Source organism: Nanorana parkeri, unplaced genomic scaffold (assembly GCF_000935625.1).
Source record: "Nanorana parkeri isolate BGI_ZX_2015 unplaced genomic scaffold, ASM93562v1 scaffold3469, whole genome shotgun sequence".
NCBI lineage: Eukaryota > Metazoa > Chordata > Amphibia > Anura > Dicroglossidae > Nanorana > Nanorana parkeri.
The window spans coordinates 14,536-37,379 of record NW_017309737.1 but is presented as its reverse complement, the minus strand read 5'-3'; the positions used below and the strand labels follow the sequence as shown (position 1 = coordinate 37,379).

Genomic DNA, 22,844 nt, shown 5'->3' with positions numbered 1-22,844 from the left:
ATTTATCCTGTGTGTAAATGTACTCAGAAGGGACATGACAGCTATTAAATAAACGAGCCCGGTGTATATAATATATATTTGTGGACATTATAATTTGGTGCATTAATTCGATTTGCTATTCATTCTTTTAGTTTTGATTCTTCTAAACCTCGATACAGCTACGCCCCATAAATCTATACCCTCAGACTCACAAATGAACTGTAGGTTCACCCTGTGGCGATGAAGCAGCATGAATCACACCTAACACTTACACACCAGGTGACGGGGTAAGGAGGGAGGGCAAAGAAGGCCCAGAAATTCATCAGACTCTCTCTCTATTCTCGGGATTGATCTTCATTTTTCTAATGTCCCCCCCCAGTCACACATCAGTCTCTCTACAGAGGAGCTTACACTCTAATGTCCCCCCACAGTCACACTGTTGTTGTTATTATTATACATGTATATAGCTCTGACATATGCTGCAGTGCTGTAAAGAGAACACTGAGGCTGGGTTCACACCTAGGCGTACCGAATATGCGCGTTTGCCGCGCGTTTCGTGCCGCGCGTTTTTACCACGATTCGCTGTAAGAAAAACACGCAACAAACGCGCGTTTCTGAGGGCTATCCGGGTGTATTCTAATGGATACGCGCGGCAAATACGCCCCAAAGAAGCTCCTGTACTTCTTTGGGCGTAGGGCGTTTTGCAGCACGTTCCTACGCGCTGTAAAACGCCCAGGTGGGAACCATGCCCATAGGAAATAATGGGATTTCAGCGTCTGAGCGTTTTACAGAGCGTAGGAACACGCTGTAAAACGCACAGGTGTGAACCGGGCCTTAGTAAGTCACATCAGTCTCTGTACAGAGGAGCTTACACTCTAATGTCCCCCCACAGCATGGAGGAGGTGTGTCTGGACAGAGCTTGCAGTATGGGACGTTTGGAGGGCCAGCTGTGAGCCATGCAACGGGCAATGCAACAAACGCTACAGAAGGGGCCCAGCAGGCTCCCCACCCCCCAAAGTGAGACTTCACCCCAAATCTCAGAGATGGGAACCGCCTACGTATGACTCGCAGGGGATACAGAGTGTGTGGTATTGGGGGGTAGTGGGGATACAAGAGGTGCAGCATTGCAGGTAATACAGGGGGCTCTGTCCTTGGAGAGTTTCTCTTCTCTATCTACACCTCCTCCATGGGTCCCCCCCCCAACTTTTCGATCATGATTGATAACACAACCCTCCCCCCATGCCAAGGTCCTAGGTGTCATCCTGGACTACGACCTCAGCTTTCTTCCCCACATCCAATCACTATCCAAATCCTGCCGCCTTCACCTGAGTTCTGTGAGCTCTCGGTCTTTTCACCCAGCAGCAGAGAGAGCCCTGAGCATCAGTCAGCTCACATATATAAAGACTTGTGTACGAATGAGACTAATAAAGAGGTCCGGCTATCAGGTAAGATGAGGAGCGAGGAATGGAGGCTTTATCTAACCCAAAGATCTACAAAGACTCCGAGCACCATTACCCAAATGGAGATGTTTCCTCCATATCAGTAATAGACCCCGGAGCCCCTCACAATGTGAAACCTAGATGACACCTAGATACCATTACAATATGCTCATCTCACCAATCAGCCAACACACCAGGAGATGGATCTTCATTCTCTTTATAAAAGCTTACCGTTATTTTAATTGAAGTTCAATGAGATCAGAAAATGAAAGTCACATGACTAAAATAAAACTCCTTATACTTGTATTGAAGCTTTGTAAAATGAGTCTACTAGGTGGTATTTCAAGTTTTAGTTTGTTTTATGGAGCGGAATAACCGTACAGTCTGTTTATTAGTTTTACTTTTATAAATATAAAAAAAATCTATCACATTCTTGTTTTTCCTTTTATTTATTTATTTGTCTGGATTTGATGTGAGGTATAATCTGTGTGTAGTCATGGAGGTAACGTAATAGAGGAATAGACCACAAGGCAGCGAGCACGATGATGAAACGTAACGGAGACTGCAGTATTTATATTCAACACAAGGTGGTGATCTCACGTGGAAGCCACCTACAGGAAGTGATGTAAGGTACAGACAGGAAGTGATGTAGAAGGTTAAAAAGGAAGTGATGTAGCTGTATAAACAGGAAGTGATATAGGAGTGAAAAGGTGAAGAAGAATTGGAGGGATGTTAAGAAGAGACTGACAGAAGAGGAGGTAATGTCGGTTGGGTTGCTGGGATATTAAAAACTCCGGGAGAGACTGCGCACCACGTCGCACTATGATTGGGGTATAAAGGGGTAAGTAGAACCTGAGCCTACACACCATATACACTGTATACAGATGGCACAGTCCTTGTACCCCTAAATATAATATAATTACTGAGTAGGGTTGCCACCTGTCCAGGATTCACCCGGACAGACCGGGTTTTGAATGCTGTGTTCGGGTTTCTGCCAGCAGAAACCCGGACACAAGGTGCCAGGCAGACAGGGGCAACCAAAATTAAGATAGGGGCTACTGGCCCCCCACTGAAAATAGTCTCACCTGTAATATATACATATGAATGGGCGGCTCTATTTACATATGAAAAAGCCATGATTCGCGTTTCGCTTGAAGAAATGGTGGCCATCAGCGAGAATTTCACAGACACGTATAAACTTCAGCACAATGATTGTTGTAAAAAAAGACTCTGCTCCATTCTTTATACATTTTGTAGCAGTCATAGGGTATTGTACCGTGTTAGCCATCGAGTATTGTAGAATGTTTGATGTTGAAATAATTCCCTTTATCCGGAATGTTTTAATCTTTAATAACATAACTTAGCCAAAAACGGTATTGTAAGAACTCACATTGCCCACATATGCATTTTACATACAAAATATAGACAAAGAGCTCACACTGTGTCTGAGCCTAGCTGAAAGAAGGGACGAGGGATGTGTCTGGATGGTGACTGTATCATTGTGTGTGTCAGGTTCCTATAAGGTGTCAGGATGTCTCTGTCTATTTCTCCATGGAGGAGTGGGAGTATCTAGAAGGACACCCGGATCTCTACAAGGACGTCGTGATGGAGAATGAGCCGCCCCTCACATCACCGGGTAAGAGGAGAGAGCAGTACGGAGGGTCCACCTTGATCCCCCATCATCTGATACACACATAGAAACAATGTACTCAGTCAGTGTGTGTGTTTCCTACAGATGGATCCAGTAAGAGGAACCCACCAGAGAGATGTCCCCGTCCTCTGTATTCCCAGGATTCCACACAGGAAGATCTCACCGTTCCTCATGAGGTGAAATAGAGAAATAATTAGTAATAGCCGATACTTACATTATGACCTAATCATTAGCTATGTAGTTACATCTAAAATGATTGTTCTCAATATTCAGGGTATAAACCAGAGTGAGTGTGATAATGATGTTAAAGAAGAGATTAAAGAGGAGGATAATGAGGACAGTGTGATGGAGGAGTTCTCAAAAGCGCATAAGGACCCCTTTAAGAACGTCATAATGGGGCAATTCAATGACACAAACACACCAGAGAGATGTCCCCGTCCTCTGTATTCCCGGGATTCCACACAGGAAGATCACACCATCCCTCACCATGGTCAGGTAGGTGGCACTCGGTGTATAGAACACAGAAGTGATACTGAACTTTGGTCTATGTGGTCTCTCGGTTTAACATTAACTTTATATCTGAAATGCAGCCTCCCTCCCCCTCCATTTCAGCTTCCCCTTGGAACACCCACAATATTTTTGTTTTTTTAACAATCAATACATTTAATATTCTTCCATGGATCTTGGGTCCAGTCAGAAGACATCATGGATTCTCTTCATCCTTGTGTTCCTCCAAAAGGGCACTTGCTGATTGATGTGATGCTGGTCTTTGGTTCAGGTAGTCCAGGCCGGTTTAATAATGCCCCCCCCCCAAGGTGAGGATCCCTGGCCCATGGGCTCCCAGGAAATGGGTAGGAGACCGTCCCTGAAATGGGCAGAACAGGACGCGTGATATTCGTCTGCAGCAGATCAGTAACACCTCCCAGTCTTGTCTCCCCCTCAGTCTGTGATTGGACAGTAATAAAAGAAGCAGAAGACTGATGAAACCATCTCTCTGTAACTCCTCTCTCAGTCAGCATGACCTTTATTAGCCCTGCAGCTCAGTTGATGGGCTCCTTGCGCTGCTTCTCCCTTTGCTAGTCCTGTGTATAGAACACAGAAGTCATTGTGAACTTTGGTCTATGTGGTCTCTTGGTTTAACATTAATTTTACATCTGAAATGCAGCCTCCCTCCCCCTCCATTTCAGCTTTCCCTTCACCTTAATGTTTTTAAACAAACAATACATTTAATATTCTTCCATGGGTCTTGGGTCCAGTCACTGGACATCATGGATTTTCTTCTTCCTTGTGTTCCTCGAAAGGGCACTTGCTGAATGATGTGATGCTGGTCTTTGGTTCTGGTAGTCCAGGCCGGTTTAATAATGCCCCCCCAAGCTGAGGGCTCCCAGGAAATGGGTAGGAGACCGTCCCTGAAATGGGCAGCACAGGACATGTGATATGATGAGCTCATCTCTCTGTAACTCCTCTCTCTCTCTCTCAGTCAGCATGACCCTTATTAGCCCTGCAGCTCAGTTGATGGGCTCCTTGCGCTGCTTCTCCCTCGCCTAGTCTAAGCTTTGAGGTACAGGGGCTGCCAAAACTTGATGCCAAGTCACATTCAGGTACTTACACTGCATTTTCTGTTGTTTTGGGGTTTAGGGTGAAGAACGGATCAATATAAAAGCTGAGGTTAAAGAGGAAGAAGTGGAGACGTATGTGGGGGGTGACCAGCCGTCCACGGAGGAGATCGGGATGATGATGAAAAGTGATCAGGATGACATTTCTCTACCGATCAACACAAGTAAGTAACAGACACTATGGAGGGTACAGGTCACAGTTCTATGTCACTTCTGAGTAGAAGGTGTGACGTTTAAGGGATCATGTTGGAGAATTATCAGATCTTCACATCATCAGATAAGATGAGACTGAATTATAAATGGTGGACCACTTATTTATTTTATGAACTACCCCATTAATTTTTATTGTGCTCCAAAGGCTTTGGCATCCATATTTATAAATGTGGGTAATAGTGGTTCAGCCATACTTTTGGTATTGAAATGTATTTGTAAATGTCTATAGGAGGTAGGCTCTCTCTCTCCAGCTCAAGACATTGAAGATGAAATTCCATTATCATTAGCTGCTATTTCAGGAAGCTTACATTGCCTTCCCGGGGCTCAGATAACTTCCAGCTGACGTTGGGGTGGGATAGTGCAAAGTTTCGAAAGGAGAAAGTAAGGAGATACTGTACACCATATGAGTCCATCTCCATTCCTCAATATAACATCATTTCCCCAACAAATGAGGAGGAGATACTGTACACCATATGAAGGTCCATCTCCATTCCTCAATATAACGTCATGTCCCCAACAAATGAGGAGGAGATACTGTACACCATATGAAGGTCCATCTCCATTCCTCAATATAATGTCATGTCCCCAATTGTAAGTCAGAAGATAATGTCATCACACAGGATTCTCCAGGAGTGAATCCAAACACACAAAATATACATCACAGACCTCACTGCTCGGAGACATCAATGGATCCCTCTGATCAGGGTGAACCTTCTGATCATTCACATACTATGACTGGGAATAACCATCTAAGATCTCACACTGCAAGAGATCCATCTAATCCCAAGAAACCTTCCTCCCCCCATGAAGGAGATCACAGAGGTGAGGATCCATTATCATGTTCAGTATGTGGGGAATCTCTCACTACAAACCAAAACCTTTTTAGACACCAGAGAATTCACACGGGTGAGCGTCCTTATTCATGTTCAGAGTGCGGAAAATCTTTCATTCGTAAAGAACACCTTGTTAATCACCAGAGAATTCACACTGGCGAGCGTCCTTATTCATGTTCAGAGTGCGGGAAATCTTTCATTCATAAAGGATCCCTTGTTAAACACCAGAGAATTCACGAGGGTGAACGACCTTTTTCCTGTTCAGAGTGCGGGAAAGCTTTCACTGAGAAAGGAGACCTTGTTAAGCACCAGAGAATTCACACGGGTGTGCGTCCTTATTCATGTTCAGAGTGCTGGAAATCTTTCATTCGTAAAGGACACCTTGTTAATCACCAGAGAATTCACACTGGTGAACGTCCTTATTCATGTTCAGAGTGCGGGAAATCTTTCATTGATGAAGGAGCCCTTGTTAGACACCAGAGAATTCACACTGGTGAGTGTCCTTATTCATGTTCAGAGTGTGGGAAAGCTTTCACTGAGAAAGGATCCCTTGTTATGCACCAGAGAATTCACACAGGTAAGCGTCCTTATTCATGTTCAGAGTGTGGGAAAGGTTTCACTAAGAAAGGGGCCCTTGTTAATCACCAGAGAATTCACACAGGTGAGCGTCCTTATTCATGTTCAGAGTGCGGGAAATCTTTCAGTCGGAAAGCAGCCCTTGTTATACACCAGAGAATTCACACTGGTGAGCGTCCTTATTCATGTTCAGAGTGCGGGAAATCATTTATGTGTAAAGATGACCTTGTTAAACACAAGAGAATTCACACAGGTGAGTGTCCATATTCATGTTCAGAGTGCGGGAAACCTTTCATTGAGAAAGGAGACCTTGTTAAACACCAGAGCATTCACACTGGTAAACATTCATGTTCATGGTGCGGGAAATATTTCACTCGGAAAGGACAGCTTGTTAACCACCAGAGAATTCACACAGATGTTCTTTCACTCAGAAAGCAAACCTTGTTAGGCACCAGATAATTCACACGGGTGAGCGTCTCTATTCATGTTCAGAGTGCGGGAAATCTTTCACTTGGAAAGTGCAGCTTGTTAGGCACCAGAGAATTCACACAGGTGAGCGTCCTTATTCATGTTCAGAGTGCGGGAAATCTTTCAGTCGGAAAGCAGTCCTTGTTAGGCATCAGAGGATTCACACTGGTGAGCGTCCTTATTCCTTCTCAGAGTGCGGGAAATCATACATTCATAAAGTAGACCTTGTTAACCGCCAATGAAGTCACATGAAATGTAGAGAAATATATACTTCTTACACAACAAAGACACAGTAGAGAACGTCCTCACTGCTTTCCAATTCTGGGAAATGTTTTACAGATAAAATAAGTCCCCAAGAATGTAGTGTGGATGGTGGGAGGAGAGCTGTCAGAGAATGTAGTGTGGATAGTTGAGGAGAGCTGTCAGAGAATGTAGTGTGGATGGTGGAGGAGAGCTGTCAGAGAATGTAGTGTGGATGGTGGGAGGAGAGCTGTCAGAGAATGTAGTGTGGATAGTGGAGGAGAGCTGTCAGAGAATGTAGTGTGGATAGTGGAGGAGAGCTGTCAGAGAATGTAGTGTGGATGGCGGGGAGAGCTTCAAGAGATCATGGTATGGATAGGGGAGGGAGGAGCTGCTCCCAGAGAATGTAGTACAGACATGGGGGGAAAACAGTGACAGTAGAACTTTGTAAGAGACTGGATCTGATAAGATCGGCATTTCCTTTCCTATGACATTCATTCCTGGTGATAGTTTCCCGGCAGTGTGAGGGAAAGTTTCCCGGCAGTGTGAGGGAAAGTTACAATCTGTGCTATAAATGAATCTCATGTATATTGGAAATCATTTAAAAAAATTCTATAAAATGTATATATTGGAAACATTAATTTGTGTAATTTATAAACTTGTGCATATTTTTGTTTTGTCATAATTACAACCATTAAAACGTGGTCAGAGTGACGGGTGTTTTCTTTTTTCCTTCACACGTTTTTATATGAAGGAACAGGCAAAGAAATTAACACAGATACGCACAATATACATATGAGATAGCTACGGAGACAAACAACTAAGAGATCCAATAACGTGATGAAGTGCTACATCCCAAATACACACATTATGAGGGACCCGTACGTCCCCAAGTATCCATGGAACAATATAAGTGACACGTGAATCATAGCAAACTGCCCACGTCCACTAAGAGGCAGGCCAGGCAAGGAGCAATAAACCAAAACTAAGAAGAGAGAATAGGAAAAAGAAAATGTATCGGAGAAAAGGAGAATATGTAGAAAACCGAGAAGAAGGAAACTAAATAGAAGAGAGATAAAAGGGGGGAGGGAGAGCCGCCTTCCACAGATCAGAGGGAAGAAAGGGGACAGAGGAAGCCAGGAACACGAAAGGTCCAGAACACATCCAAGGGGGTAAACCCTCAAATAGGGAGATAGCACGCAGCACCAACCAGCCCAATACAGATCAGGAAACTAGAGAGTTCAGGAATCCATAATAAAGGAGCCGACAATCCAAGGAGTCCATGTCTTCTTATATGGAGATACACTTTATGTCTAGCAGTAAGCTTCTCATAGAACATGACCGGAGACACCAGAGCTTTCACACTGGCAGAGGGGAGAGACGGACATTTCCAGGCCCAAGCCTGTCCTCTCCTGGCCGCTGTAAGTGTGTGTGTTACTGGTCTATATTGGGTAAGTGTACAAACCTCAGGCATTGTATTCAGTAGAGTCTCAGAGGGATCGTTACAGAAGGAGGTGTAACATACTTACTTCTCCACCATCCGGTTCAGGGTTTGTAGGGAGGAAATTCGAAGTTGGGAAGAAGTGAACAGAACCCCCACATTCCTCCATCACTTCTGTCACTAATATAAAACAAGATGCAGACTTCAGTGACTGACAGAAGGAGCTGAGGGGAGACTCACAGCCAATCAGAGTCCCCGCATCAAATCTCCACTGTCATCAAATGCACTCCCTCCACAGGAACCAATCACAGGGCAGGATCAGAGTCACCGGGCAGATTATGCTCTCCACAGAGATTTACCTCAAACCTGACCACAGACACCCCCTATTATTATCCATTTATATATCACTGACATATACCGCAGTGCTGTACAGAGAACACTGAGCCAGTCACATCAGTCTCTGTACAGAGGAGCTTACACTCTAATGTCCCCCCACAGCATGGAGGGGGTGTTCGGATGGAGCTTGCAGTATGGGAAGGTAGGAGGACCAGCTGTGAGCCATGCAATGGGCAACATGACACCTGCTACAGAACGGGCCCAGCAGGCCCACCCCCTCAAAATGAGACTTCACCCCAAATCTCAGAGATGGAAACCGCCTAGGTATGACTCGCAGGGGGTACAGAGTGTGTAGTATTTCATTTCTTGTGACAGCCACTGCTTGAGTCAGTTAGAGGCAGCCCCGGAGCCTCCGTGCCGCTTCAAAGATGGCCCAGCCTGCACAGCATTCAGAGGGGCCCGGGGACCACTGTACTAGGTGGTATTTCAAATTTGAGTTTGTTTTCTGGAGCAGAATAACCAGACAGTCTGTTTAATAAGTCTCACTGTTATAAATATTAAAAAAAAATCTATCAAAATGTTGTTTTTCCTTTTATTACTTTATTGTCTGGATTAGATGTGAGGTATAATTTGTGTGTAGTCATGGATGTAACGTAATAGAGGAATAGACCACAAGGCAGCGAGCACAATGATGAAACATAACGGAGACTGAAGTATTTATATTCAACACAAGGTGGTGATCTCACGTGGAAGAAACCAACAGGAAGTGATGTAAAGTAGAGACAGGAAGTGATGTAGGTGTATAAGCAGGAAGTGATGTAAAAATGAATATGTGAAAGACTAGCTGGAGGAAGTAGAGAGGGACATGGCTTTCTGATACACACATAGAAACAATGTATTCAGTCAGTGTGTGTGTTTCCTACAGATGGATCCAGTAAGAGGAACCCACCAGAGAGATGTCCCCGTCCTCTGTATTCCGGGGATTCCACCCAGGAAGATCACAACATCTCACATAAGGTTAAATAGAGAAATAATTTGTAATAGACGATACTTACATTATAACCTCTTCATTATCTATGTAGTTAAATTTTAACTGATTGTTCTCAATATTCAGGGTATAAACCAGAGTGATTGTGATAATGATATTAAAGAGGAGGATAATGAGGACGGTGTGATGGAGGAGTTCTCAAAAGCGCATAAGGAGCCCTTCAAGAACGTCATAATGGGGCAATTAAATGACACAAACCCTCCAGGAAGATGTCCCCCTCCTCTGTATTCCCGGGATTCCACACAGGAAGATCACACCATCCCCCACCATGATCAGGTAGGTGGGACTCGGTATATAGAACACAGAAGTCATTCTGAACTTTGGTCTATGTAGTCTCTTAGTTTAACATTAACTTTACATCTGAAATGCAGCCTCCCTCCCCCTCCATTTCAGCTTCCCCTTGGAACACGCCCAACTTTTATTGTTTTTTTAAGGATCAATATATTTAATATTCTCCCATGGGTCTTGGGTCCAGTCACAAGACATCATGGAGTCTCTTCTTCCTTGTGTTCCTCCAAAGGACACTTGCTGAATGATGTGGTGCTGGTCTTTGGTTCTGGCAGTCCAGGCCGGTTTAATAATGCCCCAGCCACCCCCCCTCCCCCCCACAAGGTGAGGATCCCTGGCTCCCCGGGCTCCCAAGAAATGGGTAGGAGAATCTTCTGATCATTCACATACTATGACTGGAAATATCCATCTAAGATCTCACACTGCAAGAGATCCATCTAATCCCAAGGAATCCTCCTCACCCCATGAAGGAGATCACAGAGGTGAGGATCCATTCTCCTGTTCAGTATGTGGGAAATCTTTCACTACAAAAAAAAGCCTTTGTAGACACCAGAGAATTCACACAGGTGAGCGTCCTCATTCATGTTCAGAGTGCGGAAAATCTTTCAATCGTAAAGAACACCTTGTTATACACCAGAGAATTCACACGGGTGAGCGTCCTTATTCATGTTTAGAGTGCGGGAAATCATTCACTGAGAAAGGAGACCTTGTTAGACACCAGAGAATTCACACAGGTGAGCGTTCTTATTCCTGTTCAGAGTGCGGGAAATCATTCACTGAGAAAGGAGACCTTGTTAAACACCAGAGAATTCATACGGGTGAACGTCCTTATTCATGTTCAGAGTGCGGGAGATCTTTCACTGAGAAAAGAGACCTTGCTAGACACCAGAGAATTCACACGGGTGAACGTCCTTATTCATGTTCAGAGTGCGGGAAATCTTTCAGTCGGAAAGGGCAGATTGTTAGGCACCAGATGATTCACGCGGGTAAGCGTCCTTATTCATGTTCAGAGTGCGGGAAATCATTCATTGAGAAAGGAGACCTTGTTATACACCAGAGGATTCACACGGGTGAGCGTCCTTATTCATGTTCAGAGTGCGGGAAATCATTTAGGTGTAAAGGAGGCTTTGTTAAACACCAGAGAATTCACACGGGTGATCGTCCTTATTCATGTTCAGAGTGCGGGAAATCTTTCACCGAGAAAAAAGACCTTGTTATACACCAGAGGATTCACACAGGTGAGCGTCCTTATTCATGTTCAGAGTGCTGGAAATCTTTCATTCATAAAGAACACCTCGTTAGACACCAGATGATTCACACGGGTGAGCGTCCTTTTTCATATTTAGAGTGAGGAAAATATTTCACTGAGAAATATATACTTCTTACACACCAAAGAAGACACAGTAGAGAATGTCCTCGCTGCTTCCCAACTCGGGGAAATGTTTGACAGATAAAATAAGTCCCTGAGAATGTAGTGTGGTTGGTGAGGGGAGAGCTGTCAGAGAATGTAGTGTGGAAGGTGGGAGGAGAGTTGTCAGAGAATGTAGTGTGGATGGTGGAGAGCTGTCAGAGAATGTAGTGTGAATGGAGAGGGAGAGCTGTCGAGAATGTAGTGTGGATGGTGGGAGGAGAGCTGTCAGAGAATGTAGTGTGGATGTTGGAGGAGAGCTGTCAGAGAATGTAGTGTGGATGGTGGAGGAGAGCTGTCAGAGAATGTAGTGTGGATGGTGGAGGAGAACTGTCAAAGAATGTAGTGTGGATGGTGGGGGAAGAACTGCCAGAGAATGTAGTGTGGATGGTGGGGGAGAGCTGTCGGTGAATGTAGTACAGTGTGCTGGTGACGTACAGGAAACAAATGTTCAGTGGCCGGTGGAGGGGGGAAGTTTCAGGACCTATGTATAATGTGTGAGTGGAAAATTTGATAAAACATAACATAGGATGCAATGTTTTCAGAGAATGTAGTGTGGATGGTGGAGGAGAGCTGTCAGAGAATGTAGTGTGGATGGTGGAGGAGAACTGTCAAAGAATGTAGTGTGGATGGTGGGGGAAGAACTGCCAGAGAATGTAGTGTGGATGGTGGGGGAGAGCTGTCGGGAGAATGTAGTGTGGATGGTGGGGGAGAGCTGTCAGGGAATGTAGTGTGGATGGTGGAGGAGAGCTGTCAGAGAATGTAGTGTGGATGGTGGGAGGAGAGTTGTCCAAGAATGTAGTGTGAATGGTGGTGGGGGAGAGCTGTCAGAGAATGTAGTGTGGATGGTGGGAGGAGAGTTGTCAGAGAATGTAGTATGGATGGTGGGAGGAGAGTTGTCAGAGAATGTAGTGTGGGGAACCTGACAGAGAATGTAGTGTGGATGGTGGAGGAAAGCTGTCCGAGAATGTAGTGTGGATGGTGAGGGGAGATCTGTCAGAGAACGTAGTGTGGATGGTGGAGGAGAGCTGTCAGAGAATGTAGCGTGGATGGTGGGGGAGAGCTGTCAGAGAATGTAGTGTGGATGGTGGGAGGAGAGCTGTCGAGAATGTAGTGTGGATGGTGGGGAGATCTTGAAGAGATCATGGTATGGACAGGGGAGGGGGAGATGCTGTAGAATATATTGTGTGGATGGTGGGAGCTCCCAGATGATGTAGTACAGACATGGGGGGAAATCAGTGACAACAAAAGGGTGCAGACAGAAATTAGTGATGTTGAACTGCTGAGGGAACAATGTGTGTGTGTGTGGGGGGGGATGGAGACTCTGATGATAAAAGAACGTCTCTACCAGGGTGTGGGAACTACTGAAGGAACAATGTGTGTACTGGTGACTTTCCATTGTTGGATTGTAGAACTTTGGAAGAGACTGGCTCTAGGGTTGTTTGGGGAGAATAGTTGAGAGTGAGGAGAGGCAGCTAGGGGATGGAGTAATGAGACCAGCTATAGAGAACTGCAAATCCCTGCAATATATTATCCAGCAATACAAAATAATGTGAGACTACATACTCTGTGCTGTTCTGAGTTGGCGCCCTGATGTCTTCAGGTGACCTGGTGATTTGTGCCGGCTGTGCAACTCTCGGGATGGTTGTGCGACACTCGGGTGTCAGGGAGCCGGTGTTGTGTTGAATTATGTTCCCCTGTAAATCTTGGTTCCCCCTGCCGCTTGGCTATTTCTGTAACTCCACCTCTTCATGCCTCTTCCCTTCAGCTGCATGGGGATCTACATAGCCCGTTGCTCTTCTAGCTCTGGCGATCTATCACTTAAAGGAACATCTCCTCGTTCTTCTCTATGTGATAGAGCACCAGAATTAGAAGAGAGGAGGAGCGATCACAGATGCGGCTGCTGAAGTCCTAGTCAAACGTGATCTCAGGCAGCCACATCGGCCTGAAACCCGAATCTTTCTCTGAGCTGCGGGCCCCTGTAAACAGGCACAGGCTGCCCGCAGCTCAGAGCAGTGACGACTCTAGGAACAATATATAGGGGGGGGCACATAAGATACCACAGTCCATACTGGGGGGGCACTAATAATTTTCACTAGCCTTCCTCCACTTCATGTCCAGTACTTAGGCGCTCCCACCTGCTTTAGACCACCACTGGCTGTCCGGGCTGTGAAAGGAGAATGGGAGCAGCCGGACAGGTCCAAAGCAGATATGTCACCCGAATCGGCTGCTTTCCTGACACCCTTTCTTTATGCGCACCTGAAAGTGACATGGTTAAGAAATGTTATGGGTCACGGAAAGGTACAGCACACTGGTGGCAGAGCGGTCCCTCATTACTGCAATCCTGGTAGTTCTGGTACTGACTCCAAGCTATAGAGGACTATAAATCCCAGCAATATTTTATACAGCAATGCTGAATACCACCAGCTATGGAGGACTACAAATCCCAGCAAAACATAGAGCAATGCATGTTGTATTTTTCTTGAAGGCATTTCTTCAAAGCTGGTTGGATGACCAGTGAAACGTCTTCCAGAAAAATACAGCAAGTCCAGTTGCCTTTTACAGATATCCCATGACCTGGATGAATGAACCTTCACAGACATAGAGCAATGCAGAATAATAGTATATGAATTTCCTACATACTCTGAGCTGCCGCTCTACTTCGGGGTTCTGGCCCGATGTCTTCGTCAGAGGGTGCGGGGGTCTTAGTAAGGGGAGGTATGCGGGTGGCAGAAGTTATGTAAGCAGGCATCGCCTGGCTCCCCAGATGGCTGCTGCGAGGTACCCTGCGACGCTGGACCTAAGACACCCGAGTTGAAAAATTTAAGTGGTGGCATCAGTTTTAAATATCGGGACAGAGCTCAGGTAAAACACAGGGTACATTGGTCATCGGTGTGTAACACAGAGTGTGGAGGCCAGTAAAGTGATGCAGAGAGCGGAGGCCAGTCAGGTGACGCAGAGGTCAGTAAGGTGACGCAGAGGCCAGTAAGGTGATGCAGACCGTGGAGGCCAGTAAGATGACACAGGGCGCAGAGGCCAGTAAGGTGAATCAATGCTTGGCAGGGGGAGGGGGAGCATCGATATTTCCACCATGTAAATCCCCAAGCAGCCTTCTCTGCAGGTACTGCCCCACTCTCCTAAGATTCACAGGCAGCCAATGGCGGTGCTGCACTCTCCCTCCCAGCCAATAGCAGCTGAGGAGGGAGGAAAAAAGACACATGTGACCGCTGAGGAGGCAGAGGAGCCCATAAGTGAATCGGGCAGGGACAAATGTTTTTTTCTTCTAAACCCTTGCTGCGGCATAGCTGGCAAGGGAGAGCAGCAGCAGCGGCTTTCTAAAGGGGATCAGAAGAAGGGAGGAAGTTCCGGCGGTGCGGCTGCTCGGGAATAGATTGGCTTGACAAGCACCTTGGCAGCCGCACCTGTCAGAAAATTTAAAGTGCCGGTGTCGGCACGGCCACGGAGTGTGTTGTGTCCGGGTGCCCACTGGTGGGGCACCCGGACACAACACACCAAAACCGGACTGTCAGGGTGAAAACCGGACGGGTGGCAACCCTAACTGGATCTGATCAGATCGGCATTTCCTTTCCTATTACATTCATTCCTGGTGATAGTTTTCCGGCAGTGTGAGGGAAAGTTACAATCTGTGCTATAAATGAGTCTCGTGTATATTGGGAATCATTTTAAAACATTGTCTAAAATGTATATATTTGAACAATTATTTTGTGTACTTTATAAACTTGTGCATCTTTTTTTAATTGGCTTTTAATTTGTTTTGTTTTGTCATAATTATAACCAATAAAATGCTATCAAGGTTATGGGTGTTTTTTTGTTCGTTCATTTTTTATTTAAAGGAACAGGCAAAGAAATTAACAAAGATACGCACAATATACACTTGAGATAGCTAGGGAGACAAACAACAAAGAGATCCAATAATGTGATGAAGTGCTACATCCCAAATACACACATTATGAGGGACCCGTATGTCCCCAAGTATATATGGAACAGTATAAGTGACACTTGAATCATAGCAAACTGCCCACATCCACTAAGAGGCAGGCCAGGCAAGGAGCACTAAACCAAAACTAAGAAAGAGAGAATAGGAAAAAGAAAATGTATCGGAAAAAATGAGAATATGGAGAAAAGCAAGAAGAAGGAAACGGAATAGAAGGAAGAGAGATAAAAGGGGAGAGGGAGAGTCTGTCACCAATATAAAACAAGATGCAGACTTCAGTAACTGACAGAAGGAGCTGAGGGGAGACTCACAGCCAATCAGAGTCCCCGCTTCACATCTCCTTCACTGCCATTAGCTGCACTCCCTCTACAGAAACCTATCACAGGGCGGGATCAGAGTCACCGGGCAGATTCTGCTCTCCACAGAGATTTACCTCAGACCTGACCACCGACACCCCCTATTATTATCCATTTAAATATCACTGACATATACCGCAGTGCTGTACAGAGAACCCTGAGCCAGTCACATCAGTCTCTGTACAGAGGAGCTTACACTCTAATGTCCCCCCACAGTCACATCAGTCTCTGTACAGAGGAGCTGGCCCACCCCCTCAAAATGAGACTTCACCCCAAATCTCAAAGATGGGAACTGCCTAGGTATGACTCTCAGGGGGTACAGAGTGTGTAGAAAGGGAGTGGGGGCAGCTTGGGGGGTAGTGAGGATACAAGAGGTGCAGGAAATACAGGGGGTACAGAGTGTGTGGTATTGGGCGGTAGTGGGGATACAAGAGGTGCAGCATTGCAGGTAATACAGGGGCTCTGTCCTTGGACCCCTTCTCTTCTCTATCTACACCTCCTCCCTGGGTCAGCTGATCACCTCACATGGCTTCCAATAACATCTCTATGATGATTACACTTAAATCTATCTTTCAACTCCACAACTCCCCCCCTCTGTCCTTACGTGTCACTAATTTACTAACTGACATATCCGCCTGGATGTCACAACATTTCTTAAAGCTCAATCTCAAAAACTGAGCTCATGCTATTCCCTCCCTCAACTTTTCGATCATGATTAATAACACAACTATCCAACCCTCCCCCCATGCCAAGGTCCTAGGTGTCATCCTGGACTCGGGCCTCAGCTTTCTTCCCCACATCCAATCACTATCCAAATCCTGCCGCCTTCACCTATGTTCTGAAAGCACTCAGCCTTTTCCCCCAGCAGCAGAGAGAGCCCTGAGCCTCAGTCAGCTCACATATATAAAGACTTGTGTACGAATGAGACTAATAATGAGGTCCGGCTATCAGGTAAGATGAGGAGCGAGGAATGGAGGCTTTATCCCACCCAAAGATCTACAAAGACTCCGAGCTCCAGGACACAAATGGAGATGTTTCCTCTATATCAGTAATAGACCCCGGAGACCCTCACCATGTGAGAAACCTAGACGACACCTAGATACCATTACAATAGGCTCATCTCACAACTCAGCCAACACACCAGGATATTGATCTTCATTCTCTTTATAAAAGCTTACCGTTGTTTTAATTGAAGTTCAATGAGATCAGAAAATGAAAGTCACATGACTAAAATAAAACTCCTTATACTTGTATTGAAGCTTTGTAAAATGAGTCCACTAGGTCAGCGGTCGCCTACCTTTCGGACCTCATGGCCCACTAAATTCATCATTTTAAACCCCGCGGACCACTAATATAAATTTTTTAAATATATATATATATTTTCATATTTTTTGTTTCCTCTTATATAAATATATTTATGCTGTGGGACAGTGCCCAAGATTGCAGAACTATTGCACAAGATCTGACACTCTTGGTTTCAGTCCCTCGTGTTTAGATCATGTGACCATTTTAATGATAAAAGACAGATCAGGAGGATTCCGGGAAGTCTGCATTGATAATTCTTCTCTTCTTCCTTCAACCAGGATTACGAAATAGTGACCAATATATCTTGTGAGCCATTAACACTCAGCAAGTGTCTTCAGCGGACATAACCCATCACAGAGCTTCCACCTCCCCGCCTGACAACAGAGGCAAACTGGGATAAAAATATTCTAGAAGTCACGAGGAAGTTCATTGATCTGCTGACAGGAGAGGTGAGCGGTGCCGGGAATTCTGGGACATCGTCCAGGAACAGACAAGGGATGTGTCTGGAGGGTGACTGTATCATTGTGTGTGTCAGGTTCCTATAAGGTGTCAGGCCGTTACTGTCTCTGTGGAGGAGAATTTAGAAGGACACCAGGATCTCTATAAGGACGTCGTGATGGAGAGTGAGCCGCCCCTCACATCACCGGGTAAGAGGAGAGAGCGGTACGGAGGGTCCACCTAGATACCCCATCATCTGATACACACATAGAAACAATGTATTCAGTCAGTGTGTGTGTTTCCTACAGATGGATCCAGTAAGAGGAACCCACCAGAGAGATGTCCCCGTCCTCTGTATTCCCGGGATTCCAAACAGGAAGATCTCACCATCTCACATAAGGTGAAATAGAGAAATAATTAGTAATAGCCGATACTTACATTATGACCTGATCATTAGCTATGTAGTTACATCTGATCTCATTGTTCCCAATATTCAGGGTATAAACCAGAGTGAGTGTGATAATTCTGTTAAAGAAGAGATAAAAGAGGAGGAGCTTGGTGTGATGGAGGAGTTTTCAGAAGAACACAAAGACTGGTTTAACATTAATTTTACATCTGAAATGCAGCCTCCCTCCCCCTCCATTTCAGCTTTCCCTTCACCTTAATGTTTTTAAACAAACAATACATTTAATATTCTTCCATGGGTCTTGGGTCCAGTCACTGGACATCATGGATTTTCTTCTTCCTTGTGTTCCTCGAAAGGGCACTTGCTGAATGATGTGATGCTGGTCTTTGGTTCTGGTAGTCCAGGCCGGTTTAATAATGCCCCCCCAAGCTGAGGGCTCCCAGGAAATGGGTAGGAGACCGTCCCTGAAATGGGCAGAACAGGACACGTGATATTCTTCTGTAGCAGATCAGTAACACCTCCCAGTCTTGTCTCTCCCTCAGTCTGTGATTGGACAGTAAGAAGAGAAGCAGCAGACTGATGAGCTCATCTCTCTGTAACTCTTCTCTCTCAGTCAGCATGACCCGTATTAGCCCTGCAGCTCAGTTGATGGGCTCTTTGCGCTGCTTCTCCCTCGCCTAGTCTAAGCTTTGCTGTACAGGGGCTGCAAAAGCCTGATGCCAAGTCACATTCAGGTACTTACACTGCATTTTCTGTTGTTTTGGGGTTTAGGGTGAAGAACGGATCAATATAAAAGCTGAGGTTAAAGAGGAAGAAGTGGAGACGTATGTGGGGGGTGACCGGCCGTCCACGGAGGAGGTCGGGATGATGATGAAAAGTGATCAGGATGACATTTCTCTACCGATCAGCACAAGTAAGTAACAGACACTATGGAGGGAACAGGTCACAGTTCTATGTCACTTCTGAGTAGAAGGTGTGACGTTTAAGGGATCATGTTGGAGAATTATCAGATCTTCACATCATCAGATAAGATGATATTATATATCATATAAAAGGGAAAATGATGGATTAATTGAATCGAGTGACAGAGCAAAAGGGAGAACTGCAATGACTGCCCCCCACCTGACACTTTCTCAAAGATTTCACCCTCTACTGACAGAAGAGACACATCTAAGAAATAGAAGCCTCGTAGACACATCTAGTTATGAGGCTACAGAAGAGAGGGACAAAGACAAAAATAAGAATAAAAACAATACGGCCCCTGATCATTTTTTAGGATTCAACCAAGGAGAACTGTGGGGAAAAGCCTTAACCCCATAGTTCTCCTTTAAAGAAAAAGGATATAGAGAGAAGGAATTAAAAACGTTACAGGAAAAAGGTATCAAGGAAGGATAGACTGGATTTATTAAAACCAATACAGAAATGTAAAGATCCGCCCCAAGTGGCTTTCATAACAAATGATTCAGCCCAGTACAAGATAATTGAACGTATTTAAAAAAATCATTGGCATATACTTAAAAAAGATAAGGTACTGGGTCCTATTTTACCGAGCAAACCCAAAATACTTTATAAAAGAGCCCCTAATCTGAAAACAAAACTTGCCATCAGTGTTTTAGATCCCCCTAAACCAGAAGTAACTATATTTAACCTCTTGCCGTCCGCCCGTAGTAACAAAACGGACGGACGGCACTGCTGCATTGGCGGGATTGCAATGAATAAATGTCAGTCAAAGTACCGCAGCCCTGAATACTGAAAAATAGCCTGGATGGGAAGGGGGTTTAACACCGCGGATGTCAACTGGTTAAAGGAGTAGGTTTTTATCCCTGCAAATATTGCATTTGTTGCAGAACAACAGGAACTAAGAAAAAAAAGCACCTCCTTTAAATCCACTTCTACCAACAAGGAATATAAAATAAAACAAATTGTCTCCTGTCACAGTAAGTTTGTGACATGCCTACTTAGCTGCCCTTGCGGCTTACAATACGTAGGGAGAACGACTAGAAGGCTTAAAAAGAGATTAGAGGAACATATAACCAATATAAAAAAATGGTTTTAACAAACGTAGCCTCTCTCGACATGTTAAATTCTTTCACAACACAGATCCTAAACTCTTGAAAGTAATAGGGATCGATAAAGTCGACAGTCATTGGAGGGGCACTAATCTCACCAGGAAAATATCACAAAATGAGTCAAAGTGGATATATACGTTGGATACTATGACTCCCAGCGGATTCAATATTGACTTTGTCTTAAATTGCTTCCTAAGTAACAACTAAAATGTATATTATTTAAATAACTAACGAATAAAAAGTCCTACTACAGATTATTATAAGATATAATAAAAAGTTATTTCGGGTACAGATGCATCTATTTAATAAGAGCACTAATTTTTATATTTTAAATGATTATATTAATTTTATTAATTCAGATCCTAAGTGATCATATTAAATTATATGTCTCCCAAATATGTAAATGATGTGGAAAAGTGGGTTATTGCATGATTGAACCGTTCCTATATACTATTGTTTTTACATTATTGTTTGCATGTGACTTCCTAATTGATGCAATGATTAATCGAAAACAAATAGCGTTTGTTATGTGGTGGCAGATGTCGGAACGAACTCCAACGTATGGGGCAAATGAGACATCAATTGATCCACATGTGCACTTGATACACACTATATAAGTGAGGATTTGGTATGGTAATTTAGACCTGCATGCTCTCCTGAAGACGTCGTTGGTGACGAAACGCGTAAGGGCGGGTCTATCATACCAAACCTGATAGTTGTTGGACCGGCCGGACTTGTTTTATTGTAACTGATATGTATATATACTGAGATACTGTACACGATATGAAGGTCCATCTCCATTCCTCAAAATAACGTCATGTCCCCAACAAATGAGGAGGAGATACTGTGCACCATATGAAGGTCCATCTCCATTCCTCAATATAACGTCATGTCCCCAACAAATGAGGAGGAGATACTGTACACCATATGAAGGTCCATCTCCATTCCTCAATATAACATCATTAAACATATAGCGGGCTATTGCTAAGTTTTGGGTCACACAGTATATGTCCTCCCGTGACCCAGAGGAAAACTATGGGTTGAAAAGATTACCTTTAATGCACAAAATAATTGTACCCGATGTGTCAGAGTTGTTTTGGGTGTTTTTATCCTTTAACTCATTTTATATTTTGTGCTACAGTTCTACCAAATATCATGACAGGGCTCTAGGAAACTGTTGACTGTCAGATAAACATACATGACTCTGATTACTGACGTGTGTAATAATTTCTCTCCAGCAGATGGATGTGATGTCAGGAATACCTCGGAGAGACATCTTATATTATCTGCTGATTGTAAGTCAGAAGATAATGTCATCACACAGGATTCTCCAGGAGTGAATCCACACACACAAAATATACATCACAGACCTCTCTGTTTGGAGACATCAATGGATCCCTCTGATCAGGGTGAATCTTCTGATCATTCACATACTATGACTGGAAATATCCATCTAAGATCTCACACTGCAAGAGATCCATCTAATCCCAAGGAATCCTCCACACCCCATGAAGGAGATCACAGAGGTGAGGATCCATTCTCCTGTTCAGAGTGCGGAAAATCTTTCAGTCGTAGAGTACACCTTGTTAATCACCAGAGAATTCACACGGGTGAACGTCCTTATTCATGTTCAGAGTGCGGGAAATCTTTCAGTCAAAAAAGACAGCTTGTTAGGCACCAGATGATTCACACAGGTGCACATCCTTATTCATGTTCAGAGTGCGGGAAATCTTTCATAGAGAAGGGAGACCTTGTTATACACCAGAGAATTCACACGGGTGAACGTCCTTATTCATGTTCAGAGTGCGGGAAATCATTCATTTATAAAGGAGACCTTGTTATACACCAGAGAATTCACACGGGTGAGCGTCCATATTCTTGTTCAGAGTGCGGGAAATCTTTCAGTCGGAAAGGACAACTTGTTAGGCACCAAATGATTCACACGGGTGAGCGTCCATATTCTTGTTCAGAGTGCGGGAAATCTTTCAGTCGGAAAGGACAGCTTGTTAAGCACCAGATGATTCACACAGGTGCACGTCCTTATTCATGTTCAGAGTGCGGAAAATCTTTCGCCGTTAAAGGAAACCTTCTTATACACCAGATAATTCACACGGGTGAACGTCCTTATTCATGTTCAGAGTGCGGGAAATCTTTCATTCGTAAAGGAGCCCTTGTTAAACACCAGAGAATTCACACGGGTGCACGTCCTTATTCATGTTCAGAGTGCGGGAAATCTTTCATTCGTAAAGGAGCCCTTGTTAAACACCAGAAAATTCACACTGGTGAACATCCATATTCATGTTCAGAGTGCGGGAAATCGTTCACTCAGATAATAACCTTTGTTCAACACCAGACAAGTCACAGGTGAACGTGCTTATTACTGTTCATAGTGTGGGAAAAGTTTCACTCAGAAATCAGTCCTTGTTAGGTACCAGAGAATTCACACCGGCGAGCGTTCATGTTCAGAGTGCGGGAAATCATGCATTCATAAAGGAGACCTTGTTAACCACCAATTAAGTCACATGGGTGAGCATCCTTTTCTATGTTGAGTGCAGAAAATATTTCACTGAGAAATATATACTTCTTACACACCAAAGGAGACACAGTAGAGAGCGTCCTCACTGCTTTCCAGAGAGAGAGAGCTGTCAGAGAATGTAGTGTGGATGGTGGGGGGAGAGCTGTCAGGGAATGTAGTGTGGATGGTGGGAGGAGAGCTGTCAGAGAATGTAGTGTGGATGGTGGGAGGAGAGCTGTCAGAGAATGTAGTGTGGATGGTGGG

The 22,844-nt window shown here is 44.5% G+C and overlaps 1 pseudogene; it reads left to right on the top strand.

The window, feature by feature from the left end:
* LOC108803177 overlaps positions 1-22,844 on the top strand; it is a 40,140-nt pseudogene that overhangs the window by 9,247 nt on the left and 8,049 nt on the right.